We start from the raw sequence: 22,087 nt of genomic DNA, 5'->3' as shown, positions 1-22,087 counted from the left end.
AGTAAAGCAAACAGTATGCACTGCAAAAATTGGAGGTTTGCCCTTGGGAACACTTTTCTGATTGGTTAAGGAGTGGCCTAGAGTCATCCCTGCCCACTGGCTAGTGAATCATACAAAAGCTGCATGTCACCCTCATTTCACCAGAACACATCTGGACCTACAGTAGAGAAGAGGACTAGACCTATTGTGAATGGCCTAAGTGCATATTTGAAGGGACCTGGTCTCACTTGTACCCAGAACTCAGAAGAGGTCTGAAAGGGGCGGTTGGCTGAACACCATTATGGCTATAAGGGCCACAATAGGCTGGATTAGACACAGGTCTTCCTAGGTATCTGAAGCTTCAACTGGACCATGCAGCAAAGGTATTTGATTTTCAAAAGACTTTATAGGGCACAGCTTTCAGGCTTCCCCCAGTGGAGGATTTCAAGCTCCAAAAAAGAGACTGAGGGCCAGATTTAAGGAAAAGTGGTGCAGCGCGGTGCTGCGCCAAAATTGGCAGCGCTGCATCACTTTAGAAAGCAGGGATGCACCGTATTTAAGGGAATATTGCACACCCCTGCGTTTCCTTCTGCGCTGGTGCTAAGTTTAGCTGCTAGCGCCAATGCAGGCATCCTTGCACCATTGTGCAAGGATGTCTGCATTGAGGGATTTGATTGTTTATGGCGGGAAGGTGTCCCTTCCTGTGCATAAACAATCACTAGTGGCGCTAATGACGCTTTGGGCCTTCTGTCTGTGGTGCACAATGCCATTTTAAAATGATTATTTATGTGCAGGAAGGGACACATTCCCGCACACAAACAATAATTTCTGGCATTTTTCTCTTTCTGTGCATGCTGCAGAATGCAGCACGCATATAAAAAGCAACAAACGAGGAGGAATACAAGTATTTCTCCTCGTTGCACCCTGCTAACACCACCCATGGGGGTGGTGTTAGATTTTGGGGCTGCCTCAGGTTTATGAAATTTCATACATCTGAGGCAGTGTCAAAATGCAATGGGTGTTGCTGTGGCACACCCACAGCAAAACCCAGCGCACGCCCCTTCCACGCACAGTGCTGCGTGGGAAGGAGCCACCTTGTAAATACAGCGCAGGGCTTAGCTCCACAGGAGCATCACAAAAAGTGACGCTCCTGTGGCAGTAGGGGCCTATAAATATGGCCCTAAGAGCCTGATTACGACTTTGGCGGTCCCACCATCGGACTCCCTTAAGGGAGCCGAGGCCAATGCCATAGCACTCCAGCACCCTTGAAATGAGCACTGCCGTAAAGCAGACAGTATTAATTCCGACGGTGCTAGGCAGGGGGACCCCAGCACTGGCTTACCTCCAGCCTTTCCAACATGGAAAGGCTGGCATTTAAGTGGGGTTGTGATCAGCAAGGTGGCTGAGCACAACCCTGACTGCTGTCAGCCCATCAGGAATCATGTTTCCAGCAGTGACGTCAGTCTCCTGGCAGTCCAACCACCAGGTCTTGATGTGGCAGTCGAATCGCCTGTAGTGCGGCGTCCAACCGTCACCGCGAGTCTGGCGATCCTTGGACCACCAGACTCATAGGGAGGCCCTTAGTCCAAAGGTAGGAATTTTAACAGGGCCAAAGTATAAAACGTTTCTGACAGTGAGGACCTCAGCAAGAGCAAAATTTGATTTTATTTGCTTAGAGCTTTTCCTGCCAAACACAAACTCTTCTGTGGAAACTTGACCAAGAGCTATCTGACTATGAAAGAACTTCACCAGACACAGCCTGCAACATTGACCTGGTGGAGGATGTCAATTTCCATTTCAAAGGCTAAGTCATAATGTAAAATATTTCATCAGCATGGCCTGCTTTGGTGTATCTGACCGCTGCTCTAAGAAGGTTAGTCTGAAATCATTCCTAGGTACTAGTCAAAAGCAAACAGTGACGTCTGTTTGGTACAGTACGTCTTTTGGTGCTTTTTGCCATAAACTTTTATAAACTCATATCTTCAGTTCCTTTTTTGATTCAATTGTAATCATTTTTGTGCATTGTTCTAATTTTAGCAAGTGGTTGTGGGATTTTATTATATTATTAGGTTATGGTTTGACTTTTTAACTGGTGTGATAGTGTTAAATATTTTAAATACTCCTTATGTTATGTCTGTTTGCTCTGTGCCATAGTTACAATGGGTTAAGCCCACGTTTATTTATTCATCAAACTTATGTATTGGACCTGACAAGATTTTGGACTTATTACATGGGAAGGACTCACATCCTCTCTAACTAACAACCCATTGTCTTCCAATGGTCTAGTAAATACGCCCTTCTTGATAAATTTAATTTGTTGTTCCTGAACTCAAAAAGCTAATCTAATGGAATTTTTTTTTATTTTTTATAAACTCTTTATCGATTTATTAACCATGGTGTAGCAATATCTCACTTTACACTCATTACATGTTGCAGTAGGCATATCAGCATTACATATCAGTATTTCAAGCTAAATACAAATACAATTCAACTTTATACATATATGCCAAATACAAATATATTTAAACTGTATAAATACAGAAGGCAGAAGTCAAAAAAGTAACCAAATCCATATCACAGGTCCCTTCCATCTCAGAAACCCGGCACTCACCTCTCCTGTCACCTAATGGAAACATTGCTATAAACATTTGTATGTCTTTGCTATGCTGAGGTATACAAGCAGACTGTTGGTTTTACCCAAATTGTAGTCATGGTGGAGCTGATCCTATGCCTCCTTGATCAATGCTGTAGAAAACCTCTAAGTTTCCAATGGGCCTGACAGATGATGCCACGGAACTAAAACAAAGAACAATGACCCTGATTGATGATCACCTGCCTCCTAGAAAACGTTAATGCCCGTCAGCCAGGAAAAATAATTTCTGCTTGAAGGCCAGTCTATAGCTATATCAGTGGACTATTCATTAGCGACAACACCTATAAGGAAACAAACTCTACTAATAAGTTCTGGATATTAAATACGGCCTGCTTGACCCTGTGACCACTAGAAAGTTACTCCATGGGCACAACAGCAGACCCTTGATAATAATATCTGTAGATAAGTAATGAAACTCATTTACTACCTTGATCAAAACAGAAAGTCTAATGCAAGCAGTCTGAACTATCACACAAGCAGTGTGAGAGAGGAGGCCTGCATTCGATGATGGAGTTGTTGACATTGAGACAGCGACAAATCCAGATTGCATTTGAAGTGAGGTTCTAAGGCTTGATGTCAGAAGGGAGTATTCTTCCCCTCGTGCTTTTTTCATTGCTCACTCACAGCTGAAGTACTTGTTATTGCAACCTGACATGCTTAAAATTTGAGCTATGGGTAAAGGTGATTGAGAAGTACTACATTTATCAAACCTAATACCTTACAGATTACCTTTTAGTCCATGTTAATGCTAAGACATTTTCCACAAATATACAAATATAGCCCAAAACTCTTCCTTCATGTACTCCCAAATCTATAATCAATTTGTAAAGTTACTGGAATTCTAGACCCTTAGATTGGCTGCTGGTCTTTACATTAAAATTATGAGACTGCAATACTATATTATCTGACACAGTGCACTGATAAATGACCCTATCAGTTAATTCAGATCCTATTGGCATATGGTAAGGCAATCTGGAAAGGCCTTATCATGAGAGCTGTAGTCAAAGAAAAAGCTAAGGGCGAACAGGCAAGATTAGAATGAATAGTCAAGAAATAGGAAGTATAATCAAAGCGCCTTACTTGGTTCCAAACACACTAGAGCCTGCCAAACCCACCCTAAATCTTTTCTTGAATCATAAAACAGAATGACATCTGGTTAAGTTAAAACAAATGCATCAATACAGAGCAAAAGCAGACAGACTGTTAGCTGTGCAGCTGTATGAAGGGAAAGGCAAATGTTTATACAGGGGTGTGGAATTTAATAAAATATCTTCTTGTCCATGGGGCAGCTTCCTTCTTAGATCTACTTGTCCTGTACAAAAGCTACCTGTCCCTTTGTTGCCATGTAGTGCGGCGACAAATTTTCTCAACAATTTCATTCTGTAAGAGCTCTGATATTAGCCTCTCTGATTATTATAGTAGGACCTCTCTGATTATTATAGTAGGGTTTCATTACTAGCAATTTTAAGCCCTACTATAACAATTTCCTTATTTTGCCACTTTTCCACAGAACTACATACTAGGACTGGAGGAAGCTTTTAGTAATAGTTCCAGGGCTGGAAAGGCTTTGAGCCAGTGCAAATCTACTAACTTGCATATTTTAAAGGCTTTCACCAGCTCTTCCCTAATCTTTTCCCATACTGAGAAAGGTTGGGAATTAACTCCAGACAAGGGCAGAAGTGGAAGTTGCTCCAGGGTTGGGGACAAATGTGGCAGGAGGGAAAATGAACTTGCAAACGCTCAATAGATTTTTGCAAAAGCACATCTACACCTGCACATTTGCTCATGCCAAAATACAGTTCACCAATATTTTCTAGGGGTATGATTTCCTGATCTACTTCTGTAAATTCTTGTGAATTCATGAAAATCACTAATGCAAAGACATAACCATGGGTGCATTATTGTGAATTTCTTTAAAAATTGGACCTCTAATTAGGTCTGCCGTAAAAAAAATGATTTTGTTTTTATTAAAATTCTGTTTCTCTCTATCCATCTATCTGCTGGCTTTACTGTGAGTGATAGTAGCATTCTGCTCTTCCACAAGGAGCACATTAGCACACCAAGTAGTTTGGTGCAGTGCCAGGAACTACTGTGGCAGTGTGTGCTTTTTCAGACCTAAAAACATGTTTTGCTTTTTGACAATGTTTGGTAGAGTGGTGAACTCCTGGCAGCTCCCACAACAATAAAGAGTTACAAAAGCCATGTCAAAACAAGACACACATTGAGAAAACCAAAATATTAATAACCAATGTCGGTTGGATTTACATGTGCTTGTATAATTTCTTGTTTACCATAATCTTCTTGAAAATGGTTACACTGATTTTCCATTATGAATATGTTTTGAATTACTAGTATGTGTCAACATATTTTACTAAATGATGCTTCAAAGAAATGGTACCTAAAATTGGACTGAAACTAGCAAACATTATTTTTTCCTACTTGCGTTTTTTTTCTGAACATTTCATTTTGAAAGCAAAAAATCATCAGTCTTGCTTATAAGCTTCTGCAAACATTTGCATTTAATCAGAGAGCATTCTGGGAGCATTACACGTAGCCTCATTTTGTTAAACCTTTCAAAATTGTGTATACTTTATTTTACTCGACTCACTGCCAATAGTGCAGTGTGACCTTAAAACTTTTATTTTGAGTGCTCACCCTAATAATAAAGGCTTTACAATAATGAACCATAAATACAAGTTCTAACCACTTTATCCTATGGACATGCATTTTACCTCAACTGCAGACAGTTTTCTTCCTTGTAAACTGGCAGACAAAGGGTTTGTGCTGCAGGTGGTTGACCCAACTTGTTCCAAAAACAAAATAAACATAAAAATGTGTTGGCTTTGATGTGAGAAAAGGCCTTGTTTTGACATGGTTAGCCTCCACGTTCTGTCTGGTAAATTATGTAGCTTACACAGTCTTAGTGCCCACACCTTTAGCTGCCACCATAAATCTCTAGTAAGTGGTACTTAGGTACCCAGGGCTGGAGGTACTGGGAGTAGGCCGCTGAGGGCAGCAACACTGATTGTGCCACACTCTAAGGCCATGCATTCAGGTGCACCCAGCACTGCCATTGCATGTTTAGGGGCATATTTATACTCTGTTTGCACCGAATTAGTGTCATTTTTTTTACTCTAATTCGGTGCAAAACTAACTCCATATTTATACCTTCGTCCTAGACCCCTCTAGCACCAAATTTATGGAGTTAAAGTCATTTTTTGAAAGTGGAGACCTACCTTGCCTTAATGAGATGCAAGGTAGGCGTTCCCGTGCAAAAAATTACTCTATGGCCTTAACGCCATATTGAGGGGCATATTTATACTCTGTTTGCACCGAATTAGCATCATTTTTTGTACTCTAATTCGCTGCAAATCTAACTCCATATTTATACTTTGGTGCTAGACCCATCTAGCACTAAGGCCCTGATTTATACTTTTTTTGCACCGCTTTAACGTCATTTTCTGACTCAAAAGTGGCGCAAACTTACAAAATATTGGCCCTTATTTATACTTTTTGCTGCAGAACTGCACTAACTCAGTTTTGCATCAAAAAGTTTAGCACCGGCTTGCACCATTTCTGTGCACCAGCCGGGCACCATATTTATGGAATGGTGCAAGCCGGTGCAAAGGGTAGGCTAGAGTTTTAAAAAATGACTTTAGTTGGGTGGGGCTGGCAGTATAGAAGAAGAGGGTTTAGCACCAAAAAATGGCTTTAGGCATGTTAGAGTAAAAGAAAATGACTCTAACCAGATTAGCGTCATTTTATGGTGCTAAACCTACCATGCTACATGACTCCTGCCTTAGAAAAGGCAGGAGTCATGCCCACCACCCAATGGCCAGCACAGAGGCACGGGGGTTCCCTGGGCATGGCCATTGCACCCTGTGCCATGTATGAGGGCCCATTTCAGGGCCCCCAATGGCACTTTCAAAAATAAAATGCACTTACCTGTATTTACCTGGGATGGGGTCCCCCATCCTCGCAGTCCCTCTAGTGTGGGTGGGGGTGCCCCTGGGGCCCAGGGAGGGCACCTCTGGGCTTATTCCATGGTGTTCCACCATGGAAATAGACCCACAGGTCCCCTAACGCCTGCCTTGGCCCAGGTCTTAAAACATGGGGCAAAGCAAGCTTTTTGACCCCTCCTCCCTCCCTTGCACCATTTTTGCATAGGAGTATAAATATGGCGTTAAGGCCATAGAGTCATTTTTTGCACGGGAACACCTATCTTGCATCTCATTAAGGCAAGGTAGGTTTCCACTTCCAAAAAATTAATTTAACTCCATAAATTTGGCGCTAGACGGGTCTAGCACCAAAGTATAAATATGGAGTTAGTTTTGCACTGAATTAGAGTGAAAAAAAAAACGGATGCTAATTCAGTGCAAACAGAGTATAAATATGCCCCTTAGTGTCAAAAAATTATGCTAATCTGGTCAGAATCATTTATTTTGACTCAAAACTGCCTAACATCATTTTTTTTAAGCTAGCCTACCATTTGCATTGGTGCAAAACTGCATTAGTGCAGTTTTGCACCAAAAAGTATAAATAAGGCCCTTAGTGTCTCAATGCAAACCTAAAATGCAAACTTGATATGACACAAAGCCTGTGTGCCCTGTCCACTACACACTGCATGCAATATAGGTAAGTCACATCTCTGGCAGACCTTACAACCCATAGGAAGGGTGCACTATACTGTATGTTAGGGCATTGCTGCATGAGAAATATGCCTGCACTGTGTCCTTGCCAAACCTGGGACATAGTGAGTGAACGGAGCAGCTATTTTGAATGTATGTGCTGGACACTGGTCAGTATGAGTTTTCACAGCTACATGATGACCACTCTGAACCCTGGGTTCTTTGGTATCAAACAAGTCAGAATGATAAATCCAAACTGGTACCAGTGTTGGATTTATTATAAAATATACCTGGGGACACCTTAGAGGTGCCCCTGCAAAAGCTATCTACCCTGGAATGGTTGCTGGCCAATCACAACCAGCCTGCCACCCCCAGACACAAGTCTGCATTTGTGGGGTGAGGGTCTCTGCCCTCTGGGATTCAGAACAAAGCACTTTCTGGGTGGAGTTGCTAACACCTCCTCCCTCAGGAATGTGCACTGTCCTGTTGGTGAGCTTTAAAGGGCTTACTGCCTTTGAAACCCCATCTCCAGGCCTGCTACTAGCATCAGATGGCCACCGCTATTGCTAAACCCCACTTTTAGCAGGAGCAATGACGAGAAACTCAAACAAAGGACAGGGGGAGTTGCCCTAAATAGCATGCACCACCCATAAGGTGTTGCATGTGAGATGGACTCTCCATTTCATTTTCCTCCATCTTGGATGGAAGAAAATTATCCAATCAGGAAAGTTATCTCTGCCCACAGGAAGAGGTCACTTAAGGGGTGTAGCCACCCTAAGGTAGATGACATATTGGTCACTACCAGGTTCCCCCTAAAACACCCACTATATACAGTATTTAATGGCCATTCCTAGACCAAGAAATCAGATTTGATGGACAGAAGAAGACCAGCAACAAGAAGATCCAAAGGCACAAGAACTGTGGACCTGCTGCACATAGAAAAGACGCCAAACCCAGCCTGCTGCACCCAGGACCCGACAATCGCCGCTGAGGAGCTGCTTGAACAACTGGAAAAACTCTAAAGAACCCCAGACGACCTCCAGGCTTAGCAAATTACCAGAGAACTCCTTACAAAGTGGAGGTACCACTCTATATCCATAAGGAACCAACAAGCCAGTAAAGTCCACTTCACTGACTGGATGCTAACTCTGAAACCGGCTACTGCAGCCAGACCAAACTTCACAACAAAGACCATGAAGACAAACCCTGCCAGTGTGTTAGGTTTGGTGGCAATATTCCCTTCAGCTGCTGACCCGTACCAATACCTTTGGTAATGGTCACCTGACGTCAGACACCCAGAAAAAAAGCACACCCAGGACTGTAAAGGGACCAGGAGGAAGCCCCTGTTGAGGGACTTCAGAAATAACCTGGGCCTCACATCAGAGTGCCCGTGTTGTCCTGCCATCGACCCTTGAACCGATCTAGCTCCTGTTTCTGAGGGCATCCTTGCACACAACTCCTGGCTCACTGATTCGTTCTGCACCCAGCCACCCTGTGTCCTGCACCAAGGGTCCACCCCTTGCAACCTTGACACTCCAAGGGAACCCCCAGGATTCACCTTTAAACTTACTTGTTCAGTGCTTTTCCAAGTGGTTCGCCGCAGTGGCCCGGCTCCAGAGACCTTTCCCCACTGCTCCTGCCAGAACTGGCAGCAGCCCGATCTTCTCAAAGCTGGCTCAGTGTGCCCACCGACAGCCTCGACAAACTGCAAAAGAAGAACTTGGCAAACCTACTGTATGATTTTATATGCATTTTTAAAGGTAATCCTTCATTTACTTCTATGGTGCGTAATTATTTATTTATTAAACTTCAAAAATTCATATCTTGAAAAGTACTTAACCAATTTTGAAAATCTTGGTCTTAAAATATTCCTTTGAGTGTGTGAGTTGCAAGATTGATCCTGTGAGTACAACAAATGCTTTGCACTTCTCCAAGACTGGCCTAACTGCTCAACCAAGCTACCGTTAACATTAGAGCATTAAGTGGTGTTGTTTTTACCCCTGGAAACCACTGTGTGGTTGTCTGGACTCCCGCACAGTGTGCCAAGCTTTGTACACTACATAAAGGGCCAGCCTACTACACCTGACCCCAAACAATAAGTGCTGGGCATCGGGCTATAGTAATTCCACACCACTGTCTATTGCAGCAACTTAATTACCCTCCTCCATGACATCACAGGAGCATTGGAATCCCTCTTATGTGGGTCCTATAGCTCAAAATATGCTGATAAAATGACGCAAGCCTCTGCCCAATGAAGTCATTGCTTTACTGGAAGGCAAAATCTCTATTGAGGAAATACTAGAAGCTTTCACCAACATTTGCCCTTGCAAATCACCTAGAAAAGATGGATTCAGAAAATAATTTTACAACACAGGCCAATGAGCCACTATGCTGTATACTGCATTTCTGGGTAGTTTACACCAGTAACTTTAAAAGGCCAATATGCATAATCAGGCCGTGTGAGTTCCAAAGGACTGAGGCCCTAGTGCAATGAAAACCTTTGCAGGACAATATTCAAAGTCAAAACCATAAGTGGTTATTCAAAACTGAGAATCCTCACAGAAGGCAAAAATAATACAAAAAACAAAGTCAGCAATGAGAGATAATAACTTAATAGAATTAGCCATCACCAAAATATAGTTCAGTAATGAAAAAACATAAATCTACTCAGTTCATAAGTCAAGGGAAAGTCTATTTATAAAGCCTAGTATAACAGTCTGACATAAGGACTGCTAAGTATGAAAGCAAGGAAACATCTGAAAAGCATCCCAGAAAAGGCATACCTTATAGTTTCAGCACAGAGAAAGAGAATGATCTTGCTTTGCGTGAGGGGTAACTAAGATACACAACATAAAGGAATCAATGCAGAAATTGTGTTACATAAAACAAGCTATTTCAGAGACTGCCTAAGTTATGAATATATAATTATTCAGTTTACCTTACATACAAGGAATATGACATTGTACTCTCAAAGCAAGCTACACAAAAACGTTTTAAGAATTAATAGAGAACAGTGGCACCTCCTAAGGTACACTGATAAGTAATGTAGAAATAAACAACTCCATTAAATGAATTCCATTCTTTTTATTTTATGAAAAGGAAAATACAGAAGACAAAAACATGGACATTGCTCATCTCTTAAAGCTATGTTTTTTTAACAACTTTAAAATTGATCTCAGTGCAAACAGGTCAAAGGCCCAGTAAATTTGTTTTGCGGCCTAATAGTGCTAACCTAATCACATGTAAATAAACATTATTTTCAAATTAATAAACACTCATACATTCAAGGAGAGTGAGAGCAGAGGTACTCTGCTTCCAGTAGAACTACCAGCATTCTCATACATAAGGACGGAAGGGACCCAATATAATGTCTATCACCTGATATCTCTAATCACCTTGGAGGTCAAGATACCGGGCAGGATCATTCCAACTAGAATGAACAATGTCACACCACCATTGGTACATATGTCACAGGTGGGTTTCATACCTGGACACTTGTTCAAGTATCATCTTAGGAGTTTGGAAGACCTCTACTTGCAAACTAATGTCTGTTCGAGAGAGGCTCTAACCATCTCACTAGATGCTGACAAAGCATTTCGTCCAGTAGCTGGGGCTATCACCAACAACCTGGAAAGAGCTGGGCTTGACTAAGACTTCACTATCAAGATCCATTGGGTATACTCTTACAGTATTTGTGGGTGTTTTCTATCTAGGCCATTAATGATCAGGTGTGGAACTCACCAGGGAGGCCAACTGCCACTGAGTGGGCTGATTAAAACATTTCTGTATGTATACAATACTTTGCTAATTCTATCTTGACCTGACTTCTTTATACGTACTAAGATGTTCATGATTCAATTATTCTCCAGTGTTTCTGGATAGAAATTCAAATGAAGTAATTGTCAAGCGATGCCTAAGATTAAATTCACCACCAAAGCTACCCACTGTGGCTAAACATGAAAACGATCCCTCAAGAGCTCAGAATTTAGGACATCATCATAAATAGGGGTTTAGAAAGGTAGGGCTAAGAATGGCTTTAAGAAATGTTCTTGCTTCAACTATCCGACAGCAGACAATTAAGATGACAGCAGTGCCTAACTTAATTACATCTTCGGTATGTTTCCAGTAGAGGTCCATCAGACATGATTAGTCCAGATTTGTTCTGGTATTAAATCATATGCATCTAATGGCATGAGACCTGTACTGAAATCAATAAGGGGCAGATTTAAGAGTCCCTTGCACCATCTAACAACACATTTATTTATAATGGGCCTGAATGGGCTTTGCAGGATTAGAGTCAATACTTTTGTCGCTAATCCTGCAAAGCTCCAAAATAGTGTCAAACATTTTGACACTAGTTCCCTAACTACCTCCATGGTGCACCATATCTTAGATACAGCGCACACATGGTGGCGTTAGGAGGGTGCTAAGGAGTGCAAGAAAAGTGCAGCGCTACCTTTCTTAAATCTGGCCCTAAATGTTTTTTGCACATATCCCCTCTGGGGGCTTTGATTAGCTCACTTGGCATTACTTTGAAGTCCTTCACTTGTCACAGCTGTTCTATTTGCACCACAGCCACAGAATGCACCAGTGTGGTTGAACAAAGAATTAACATTGCAAAACTGTAGTATCTACACCAGACAACCAGATCACTTGATCTGTGTTTACTGACTAACGAAATGCACATGGACAAGATGTGCGAGACTAGCACCTTGTTGTAGTACCTCCCCCCACACACACACACACACTTTTTGCCTGGTTTCTGAATGCAACTTGGACTGGAATGCTCTAGGATCCAGCTAACCAGGTTCCCAGTGCCAGGGTTCTTTCCGTAAAATGTTATAAAAGTAATTGGATACACCTTTAGCTATCACTATAAGTCCCTAATAAAAGGTACTTAGATACCCAGGGCATGGGGTACTATGGGTAAGCCCTTGAGGGCAGCAGTACTGACTGTGCTATCCTCTAGGGCCATGCATCCAGGTGCACCCAGCACTGCCATAGCAGGCTGAATGTTCTGGTGCAAACCTACCACACAAACTCGACTTGGCACACTACCTGTGTGAATGGCAATCCATACACTAGATTTGCTATGGGTAAGGCACCCCTCTAGCAGGCCTTACAGCCCTAAGGTAGGGTGCTCCATATTACATATGAGGGCATAGCTGCATGAGCAATATGTCCCCATTGTGTACCTACCAAACCTGGGACATAGTGAGTGATCAGAGCAGCTATTTTAATGTATGCGCTGGACACTGGTCAACACGAGTTTCCCAGCTACATAATGGCTACTCTGAACCCTGGATTGTTTGGTATCAAACAATTCAGCATGATAAATACAAACTGGTACCAGTACTGGATGTATCATAAAACATACCCAGGGGTCACCTTAGAGGTGTCCCCTGCAAAAGCTAACTATCCTGGCATGGTTGCTGACTGGTTCCAGCCAGCCTGCCACATCCAGACAGTCAATATACAAACCTGGGGGAGAGCCCTGTCTCTCTGGTTTGTAAGACAATGCCCTTTCTGGGTGGAGGAGCTAACACACCCTCTATCAGGAATGTGCACTGCCCTGGGATTGAGCTTCAAAGGGCTACCACCCTTGAAGCTCGATCCTCAGGGCTTCTGCTAGCAGCAGATGGCTTCCCTCTTTGTAAACCCTCGCTTTTGGAGGGAGCAAAGGCAGGAAATCTCACATAGGGTAGACCCCCTAGGGGTATGCAGCAAAGTGGACCCCCTTTTTATTTTCTTCCATGTTGGATGGCAGGAAAATATCCAATGAGGTTTAGGGAAGTGATCCTTCCCACAGGAAGTGGTCACTATAGTGGGTGTAGCCGCCCAAGAGTAAGTGTCCCATTGGACTCTACCAGGTTCCCTATAAAATGCCCACTAAATTCAGCATTTAGTGAGCTCCCCAAGACCAAGATTTTAGATTCTTCTGGAATAAAAGAAGACAGCATGGACCTGCTACGCCAGAAGAGGCCCCAAGACCCCTGCTTGCTGTACCAGAGTCCCGACAATTGCCGCTACAAACGAGCTGACTACTGGACCAACAGCAAAAGACCTTGAGGATCTCCAGGCTTCGCAATTAGCCTGCGATCTCCCTCCTGAGTGGAGGTACCACTCGAGAAACCAAAGGAACCTGCAAACCGGTGAGGGTCCCATCACTGACAGGATGATATCTTGCAACTGGAAGTTGCAGCTGGACCCGATGACACAACAATGACAGCCCAGTTGAGACCTGCAAGTGTGCCAACTTTGGTGGCACAGCACCCTCCCGTGGCCGAGTTGTACCAATACCCCAGATACTGGTCAGTGCTCATCAGACAACCCCAAAAATGGCTCACCCAGAGCCTCAACTGGACCAGGAGGAAGCCCCAGTTGAGGGACTTCAGTGACTCCCTGTATCTACCACCAGAGCGCCCACGACCTCCTGCAAGGCCCAGGGAAAAAGACTTCCCTCCAACTCCAAAGTGTCCCTTGGCGCACAGCATCCAAGACCTTCAACTTGCCCTGCATCCGGCCACCCTGAGCCCTGCATCACGGGATCTGCTGTGTGCCCGGGGTCCCCAACCCCTTGCGACCTCGGCAGCCCAAGGGGATCCCCAGGCACCACCTGTAAATCTGCAAACCAGCTCCCTTTCCAAGTGCCCCTCCAGATGGCCCTGTGCCGAGAGAAGCCGCCCAAGGATCTCCAGCTGGCACAAGGTGCCCACCGACCGTTGTGACCATCCTGCAAAAGAAGAGACTGGTAACTCAACTGTGCGACTTTTAATACATACAAGTGACTGCCTGTTGATTCCTATGGTGCATAACTACGCACAGAAAAACTAACTTTATTAAAACTTTCAAAAGTCATATCTCAAAAGTTCTTAACGTATCTTAAAGATCTTAGGGCCTCATTATGACCCTGGCGGTAGAGAACCGCCAGGGCCAACGGGGGCGGGAGCACCGCCGACAGGCCGGCGGTGCTCCCTTGGGCATTCTGACCGCGGCGCTTTGGCCGCGGTCAGAAAGGGAAAACCGGCGGTCTCCCGACGGTTTTCCACTGCCCCTAAGAATCCTCCAAGGCGGCGCAGCTCGCTGCGCCGCCGAGGGGATTCTGACAATCCTTACCGCCATCCTGTTCCTGGCGGCTCGCCCTCCAGGAACAGGATGGCGGTAAGGATTGTCGTGGGGCCCCTGGGGGCCCCTGCAGTGCCCATGCCCGTAAGAGGGCCCCGCTAGTATTTCACTGTCTGCGTAGCAGACAGTGAAATACGCGACGGGTGCAGTAGCACCCGTCGCACCTTCCCACTCCGCCGGCTCGATTACGAGCCGGCATCCTCGTGGGAAGGGAGTTTTTCCCTGGGCTGGCGGGCGGTCTTTTGGAGACCGCCCGCCAGCCCAGGGAAAAACTCATAATACCCTCCGCGGTCTTCTGACCGCGGAGCGGTATTATGGAGGGCGGCATCCTGGCGGGCGGCCTCCGCCGCCCGCCAGGGTCGTAATGAGGCCCTTAGTCTTAAAATGTATATAAAAGTCTGAAGTATTTTTTTATAAATTCTTGTCTCTAGTTATTCTCTGAGTGTGTGTGATGCATGATTGGATTAGTGAGTACAGCAAATATTTAGCACATTTCCTGGATTAGCCTAACTGCTCGACCAGCTACCTTAAAATGTTCCAGGTTTTGCACACCACATAGAGGGCCAGCTTTCTACATAAGATAGACACCTTGCTACAATAGCTGACACCCATCAGGCTTAAGGCATGTCTATGGATCCCTCAGACAATGATAACATGGAATGAGTGGGCTGAAAGAAATTAGCCCAACTGTTCCTTCATGTATCACCCAAGCCTTTTTCACTCTCAGAAAACTGGTGATAACCTGAGTGATTCAGATAATTAAAAATATCACCAATGAATGCATTGTCTAAGTAGACACCTATGATCCTTTCCAAATTAGCTGCTTGGTTCTCCCAGCATAAGATATCTTAAAGTCTGAATTATTTACCACTGAGTAATCTTCAGACTGCATGGAGTTCCTAATACTGCTCTGGTCTGGAAACCAAGTCAGAGTGCACCAAGGTTGTGGTGGAAGATGATACTGATATGGGAATTCACCCCTGATCAAATTGATTTCCTACTGTTGGACCATGAGGGGGTAGTGAGAGAATAGTTAGTTCCCCAGAAGTAAAAAGGACTGGTCTACTTGATGCCTCTAACTCACTGACTAAAAACTAATTGCATTTCTCCCTCATTTATCTTTTCAGCCAAGCAAGTGAAGCTTTAATTCATTCTTGCTGGATGAAACTATTGCATTATATATACTATTGAGGTCATTGATAGATCTCATGTATAATGTATAAAATAGGCACTACCTACTTTTCAAGACTGTGCTTCAATTATTCTGGTAAGTGACACAGCGAAGACTTAATGCTGGCTTTTTCTTCAGTCTATTTGTTATACTATGTATCATTTGCATGAAAATAAAATAAAGAAATATTGAAAGAAACAAATGATTAGACTTGGTAGGGTTCCCTGGTTGCCATGCAGCACTGGCCCAAATACTGTAGTAACATTGCATGGAAGATACCCCATAAACGACATTTTCTTGGTACTAATTTGTGGATGGCTGCTCAAACTCCTAGAAAACTAAGGGCCCAATGTACGAAGCCCGTGGCACAGGGCGGTACAGCAAGTGCCTTGCTGTGCCACCCTGCACCACCCATAAAGGGCAGAAATGCGTCATAAGTACACCTTCCTGCAAAAAAACAATCATAAGAGGTGTTTTCCTGTTTCTATGTGTGCTGCACAATGCAGCACACATAGAAAGAGGAAAAAACAGGGAGAAATAAAGATATTTCTCCCCGTTGCATCATTCTTATGCTACCAATGCTGACCAGTGCTATTGCCCAGTATCCCTTCCATCTATATTTGTGCGAACACACTGACACATGTCTCACCTGCCAAGTTTGACAATCTTCTCAGAAGAACACTTTGGTGGTCATTCCAACCCTGGCGGTCGGTTTTAAAGCGGCGGGAAAACCGCAAACAGGCTGGCGGGAAAAAAAATGGAATTCCGACCCTGGCGGAAACCGCCAACAGCGACCGCCACATCAACACACCGCCCGCCACGGCGGTACAAACAAACAGCGTGGCGGTCACCGCCAACAGACAGGCGGGAGACAATGTACCGCCTACCCTATCACAACCTGCCAATCCGCCACCTTTTCCGGGGCGGTAGCCGCGCCGATAAAAACACGGCGCAAACTGCCATTTCGAAGGGAAAACGCTCACCTCCATACAGCCCACGAGGAATACGGACAGCATGGAACCCGAACTCCACATACTCCCAGCGATAGTGTTCCTGCTCCTCTACCAGGAGCACGAACACCGGTGCAGAAGACAACGGTGAGTACTGTACCTACGACACAGGGGAGGGGGAGGGGAAATTATTACGGGTACACACATACGCGACACACCCACCCTCACCCTCACCCACTACAACAAACACATCAATGCATAGCAACACATCAGAGTGACCCCCCAAACCCCCTGTAAGAATGCAAATACAAAAGGAAACGATTCTAAACATTGGAATATATTGTATTACTGCCCAAAAAATAAATATACACATCAAAAACTCTTATATACATAAATGTACAAGTCCGAGCATTGTAGCAGGCATCGTTCGTGGACCACTGGGCCCAAATCACATGGGCAAAGCCCACACAGGATACCTGACTCCAACGGAAAGAACACTGCAGAGGCATCAGATAGCAAAACTACAGGCACCTCAGGGGGAAGGGAAGGGGGGGCACCTCAGCCAGATGAGTGCACGACGCCAGATCCACCAGGGGCCTCCATGGCCACTGTTCAATCCTGGGGAGTGCAAAGCCACAGTCTCACAAGTCCAGACAGTGGTTGGGCTGCCCACTGTTCAATCCTGGGGAGTGCAAAGCCACAGTCTCACAAGTCCAGACAGTGGGTGGGCTGCCCACTGTGACATCCTGGGGAGTGCAAAGCCACAGTCTCACAAGTCCAGACAGTGGGTGGGCTGCCCACTGTTCAATCCTGGGGAGTGCAAAGCCACAGTCTCACAAGTCCAGACAGTGGGTGGGCTGCCCACTGTGACATCCTGGGGAGTGCAAAGCCACAGTCTCACAAGTCCAGACAGTGGGTGGGCTGCCCACTGTTCAATCCTGGGGAGTGCAAAGCCACAGTCTCACAAGTGGATAACAGTATCCACTGGTTCTGGAGGGGGCCTGGTGTCCAGAGTGCTTTGTGCAGCCCTGCCCGACACAGATGCGGGCCAGCCCCTGCCGCTCATGGGCCAGCAGTGCTTGAGATGAAGGGCCCAGTGCAGCGGTGCTTGAGATGAAGGGCCCAGTGAAGCGGTACTTGAGATGGCGGTGCCCAGTGCAGCGGTACTTGAGACGGCGGTGCCCAGTTCAGCGGTGCTTGAGACGGCGGTGCCCAGTGCAGCGGTGCTTGAGATGAAGGGCTCAGTGCAGCGGTACTTGAGACGGCGGTGCCCAGTGCAGCGGTACTTGAGACAGCGGTGCCCAGTGCAGCAGTACTTGAGATGAAGGGCCCAGTTCAGCGGATCCGGCCATGGCGGGGAGGTCATTTGCCATCTGTCCTGTGGCTGGCGGGGCCCTCCTGGGCAGCTGTGCCGGGCCTGTTGGTGGCCTCCTGCCCTCCTGGGATGGGGATGGCGGGGCCCTCCTGGCCAGCTGGGCTGATGGCGGTGTTGTCGGGCGTGCTGCCCTTCCCAGCCTTCCCTGATCGCCTGTGGCTCTTCCCCACCTTGGGCGGTGTGCCAGCTGTCTCCACACTTCCTGCCGGAGCCATGGTAGGGATTTTAGTCCCTGGTGTTTTCACCCTCTCGCGCCGGCCACTGCCTATCTTGGGATGTTTCTCCGGGGGTGGGCTGCCCGTGCCTTGGCTTCGTACCGAACTGGATGCCCTGGAGGGTGGGGCACTCCACAGTCCATGGCAGACTGTGATGACAGGGGCCGGTTTTGTCGTGGCTGAGGTGCTGACTGTGGTCCTATGACATGGACGGGGTGGGGGAGTTGGTGGAAAGAAGTTGAGTTTGGACAGGAAAAGCTTTTTAGGAGCAGTGGGACGGGTAGGTGTAGTGGGTATGGTTGTGGTTGTAGGAGTTGTAAGCTTGGTGTCTTTGGGTGCAGGTGCTTGGGCTGGAGGCTGTCGTAAGGTGGATGGCTGTTGGGTGGGTGGCTGCCTGCGTTTGTGTATCTTGGAAGAAGGGGTCACAGACACACTGGGAGAGGACACAGTAGACGTGTAAATGGCAGTGGGGGTGGTGACTACACGTGTGCGGGGGGTTCTGGTGTGTGTGCTGGTGATGGAGGTAGTGGCTGAAGATGTTGTGCATGCAGGTGTGAGTGGAGACGTGACAGGGAGGGAGGAGGGAGACGAGGAGGAGGGGGACACAGTGGAGGCAGTGGGTGTTGGTATGTCTGTATGTGGATGTTGCTTGTGTGAATGCCTGTGTGATGTGTGGTGCTTATGTCTGGCTGAGCTTCCCTTGGGTGTTGAGGTGTGTGAAGGCTGGTCTGATGGTGTGTCTAGGATAGGCAGAGGTACATTTGATAGGGTATGGGTGGAGGAAGTTGGAGGGGGGAGGCTAGAGGCAGGGACAATGGCTGCCATCAGTGCTGAGGCCAGAGTCTGGAACGATCGCTGAAGGGCAGCCTGACCAGAATGAATGCCCTCCAGGTATGCATTACTCTGGTGCACCTCCCTTTCTACACCCTGGATGGCATTCAAAATGGTAGCCTGCCCAACAGTGAGCGTCCTCAGGAGGTCAATGACCTCCTCACTGAGGGCAGCAGGGGTGACAGGGGCAGGGCCTGAGGTGCCTGGGGCGAAGGAGATGCCCACCTTCCTGGGTGAGTGGGCACGGGGCAAACGCTGAGGGGCTGCTGGGAAGGCGGTGCTGGTGCGGTGGGTGGCGGCTGTACCTGTTGTTGCGGGGGGCACAGATGTTGCTGCCACCACAAGGGAGCTCCCTTCAGAGGACGAGTCGGTGTCACTGATGTCTGCCCGAGTCCCCGCTGTGGAGCTCCCCTCGCCCTCCGTCCCACTGGTGAATTCGGAGTCCGTTGCATGGCCCTCCATGGCCATGTGGGATGCAGCTCCCTCATGCTCCGATGCCACTTCTCCTCCGCCTGATGATGCTAATGCACACATGAACAGGAAGACCAAAAATAAGGGGGGGGGGACAAAATAAAGACATGTTGAGTGCATGCATTGGCGACACCGTTAGCGGACAGGACAGACACAGAAGCCCCCTGCACTACGCTGCGCACTTGGGGTCAACTACTCAATCCGTGGGACATGGCCTACAAGCCTATGGACGACATCTGCACACATAGATGACACAGGGCCATAAATAGCTGTACTTGGCACCCTACAGAGGTGGGGGGCGGGGGCACAGGGCCATACCTTAAGGAGGGGCCTAGCCTACAGAAATCGCCCTGGCCTAGGGATATCCACAGTCCTCCTCCCCCACCCAGACACCTCCACTGCACGCAAAGTCAGCAGAATGAGAGTGTACTCACCCCCTTGTGTCTGCTGTGATGTCCTCACGCGCCCATCCAAATCGGGGTAGGCCACCGCCAGGATCTGGGACATCAGGGGGGTCAAAGTTCGACTGGCACCCCTCCCACGTTGGGAGGCCATCCCCAGCTGAGCCTCCGCCGTCTTCCTGCTCCAGCGGCGGATGTCCTCCCATCTCTTCCGGCAGTGGATGCCCCGTCTGTGGTGGACCCCCAGGGTCGGATATCCTTGGCGATGGCACGCCAAATATCGATCTTCTGGTGGGCGCTGACCTATGTGAAATGTACAGGGGGAGAAAAATAGTCATCACCTTCTGCATGGTCAATGTGAGTAGCCCCCCATCCCTACCCTTGCCATGTGGCACATGCTCTCACCGTCGTTTGATGCATGCCTCAATCGCTCCCCTCCCCACCATCTTTCATCCACCCCACTCAACACAAGCATTGCCCATAAAGCATGCTCCCAGTGTACTTACCTGTTGTCTGGAGGACCGTAGGGTAGCGCGTACTGGGGGAGGACCCCATCCACAAGTTTCTCCAACTCCTGAGCTGTGAAGGCAGGGGCCTTTTCCCCAGTCGCATGAGCCATTGTCTCTTCCAGACCGAGGTCACAGCAGCACTTGCAGTGTAGGTCCTCTCCTGTCGAAGATCAGGTATCGAGTGATTAAGCAGATAGAAAATGGCGGTCACGCCCGCTGCGGTGCGTACCGCGGCGGTGCGTACCGCAACCGCCGGCGCACATCGTCATTGGTTCCTGAGACCCATAGGGTTCAAGGTTAACCAATGCTGCTTTGCGCCGCGGTCTTCGACCGCCTACCGCCACGGTGTGTCACGCCAGCGCATTTACCTCACATCCCATTGTCGCATTTCACAGGTCAGGCAGCCGCCATTTCAGGGGCCCACATGGCTTACTTTTTACTGCGTCACACATACCTAGGCCTTGCATCAACAGTCATACAAACCATTCAATGGATTGAGAATTGTGTTATGTGCAAGCTGTTTTTACGTACCTGTGGGTTGATTGACTCTGTGCTCGCTGTTGTCCTTCATAGGCACCGTCCGCTGGGACATGCGAGGAGATGGCAGAATATTCCGGTGTACAGACCGCTGGTGGACCTGTCGACAATGGAGGAAAGACATGTCATACTGACATACAGGCTTGACCGAGCCACTATTCTTGAACTGTGTGCCCAGCTGTAGCCAGACCTGATGTCACCAATCCGCCAACCCACAGGGATCCCCCCTCTAGTGCAGGTGCTGTCAGTGCTCCATTTCCTTGCTAGTGGGTCATTTCAAACAACAGTGGCCATATCGTCAGGGATGTCCCAGCCTATGTTTTCCAAAGTGTTGTCCAGAGTGTTGTCTGCCCTGCTGAAACACATGCGCAGCTACATCGTTTTCCCTGAGGTGGGGGATTTGCCTACAGTGAAAGGTGACTTCTATGCCCTTGGACATATCCCCAACATCATAGGTGCCATTGGTGGGACCCATGTGGCTTTGGTTCCCCCCCACAGGAGTGAACAGGTGTACAGAAACAGGAAGAGTTATCATTCCATGAATGTGCAGATGGTCTGTTTGGCAGACCAGTACATCTCCCATGTTAATGCCAAGTTCCCTGGCTCAGTGCATGACGCGTACATCATGCGGAATAGCAGCATCCCTTACGTGATGGGTCAACTCCAGAGGCAAAGTGTGTTGCTAATTGGTGACTCTGGTTACCCCAACCTGTCCTGGCTACTGACCCCAGTGAGCAATCCCAGGACAAGGGCAGAGGAACGCTACAATGAGGCCCATGGGAGAACTAGGAGGGTGATCGAGCGGACCTTCGGCCTCCTGAAGGCCAGGTTCCGCTGCCTCCATATGACAGGTGGATCCCTATTCTACTCACCAAAGAAGGTGTGCCAGATCATCGTGGCCTGCTGTATGCTTCACAACCTGGCTTTGCGACGACAGGTGCCTTTTCTGCAGGAGGATGGTCCAGATGGTGGTGTTGTAGCAGCTGTGGGCCTGTGGAGAGTGAAGACGAGGAAGCCGAAGAAGACGACATAGACAACAGAAACACAGTAATACAGCAGTATTTCCAATGACACACAGGTAAGAATACACACCGGCATATTACATATACTTAAATACTACTACCTCTCTACTGTCTGTCCTTTTCCCCCAGTGTATGGTAACTGAGTTGTGACTTTCCCTTCCGATTTCAGAGATGTGGGCCCCACTGCGTGACATCTGCTTTGTTTCCCCATGGACTACAG

Source organism: Pleurodeles waltl, chromosome 1_1, assembly GCF_031143425.1.
Source record: "Pleurodeles waltl isolate 20211129_DDA chromosome 1_1, aPleWal1.hap1.20221129, whole genome shotgun sequence".
In the NCBI taxonomy this organism is placed as follows: domain Eukaryota; kingdom Metazoa; phylum Chordata; class Amphibia; order Caudata; family Salamandridae; genus Pleurodeles; species Pleurodeles waltl.
This window is presented reverse-complemented; position numbering follows the sequence as displayed.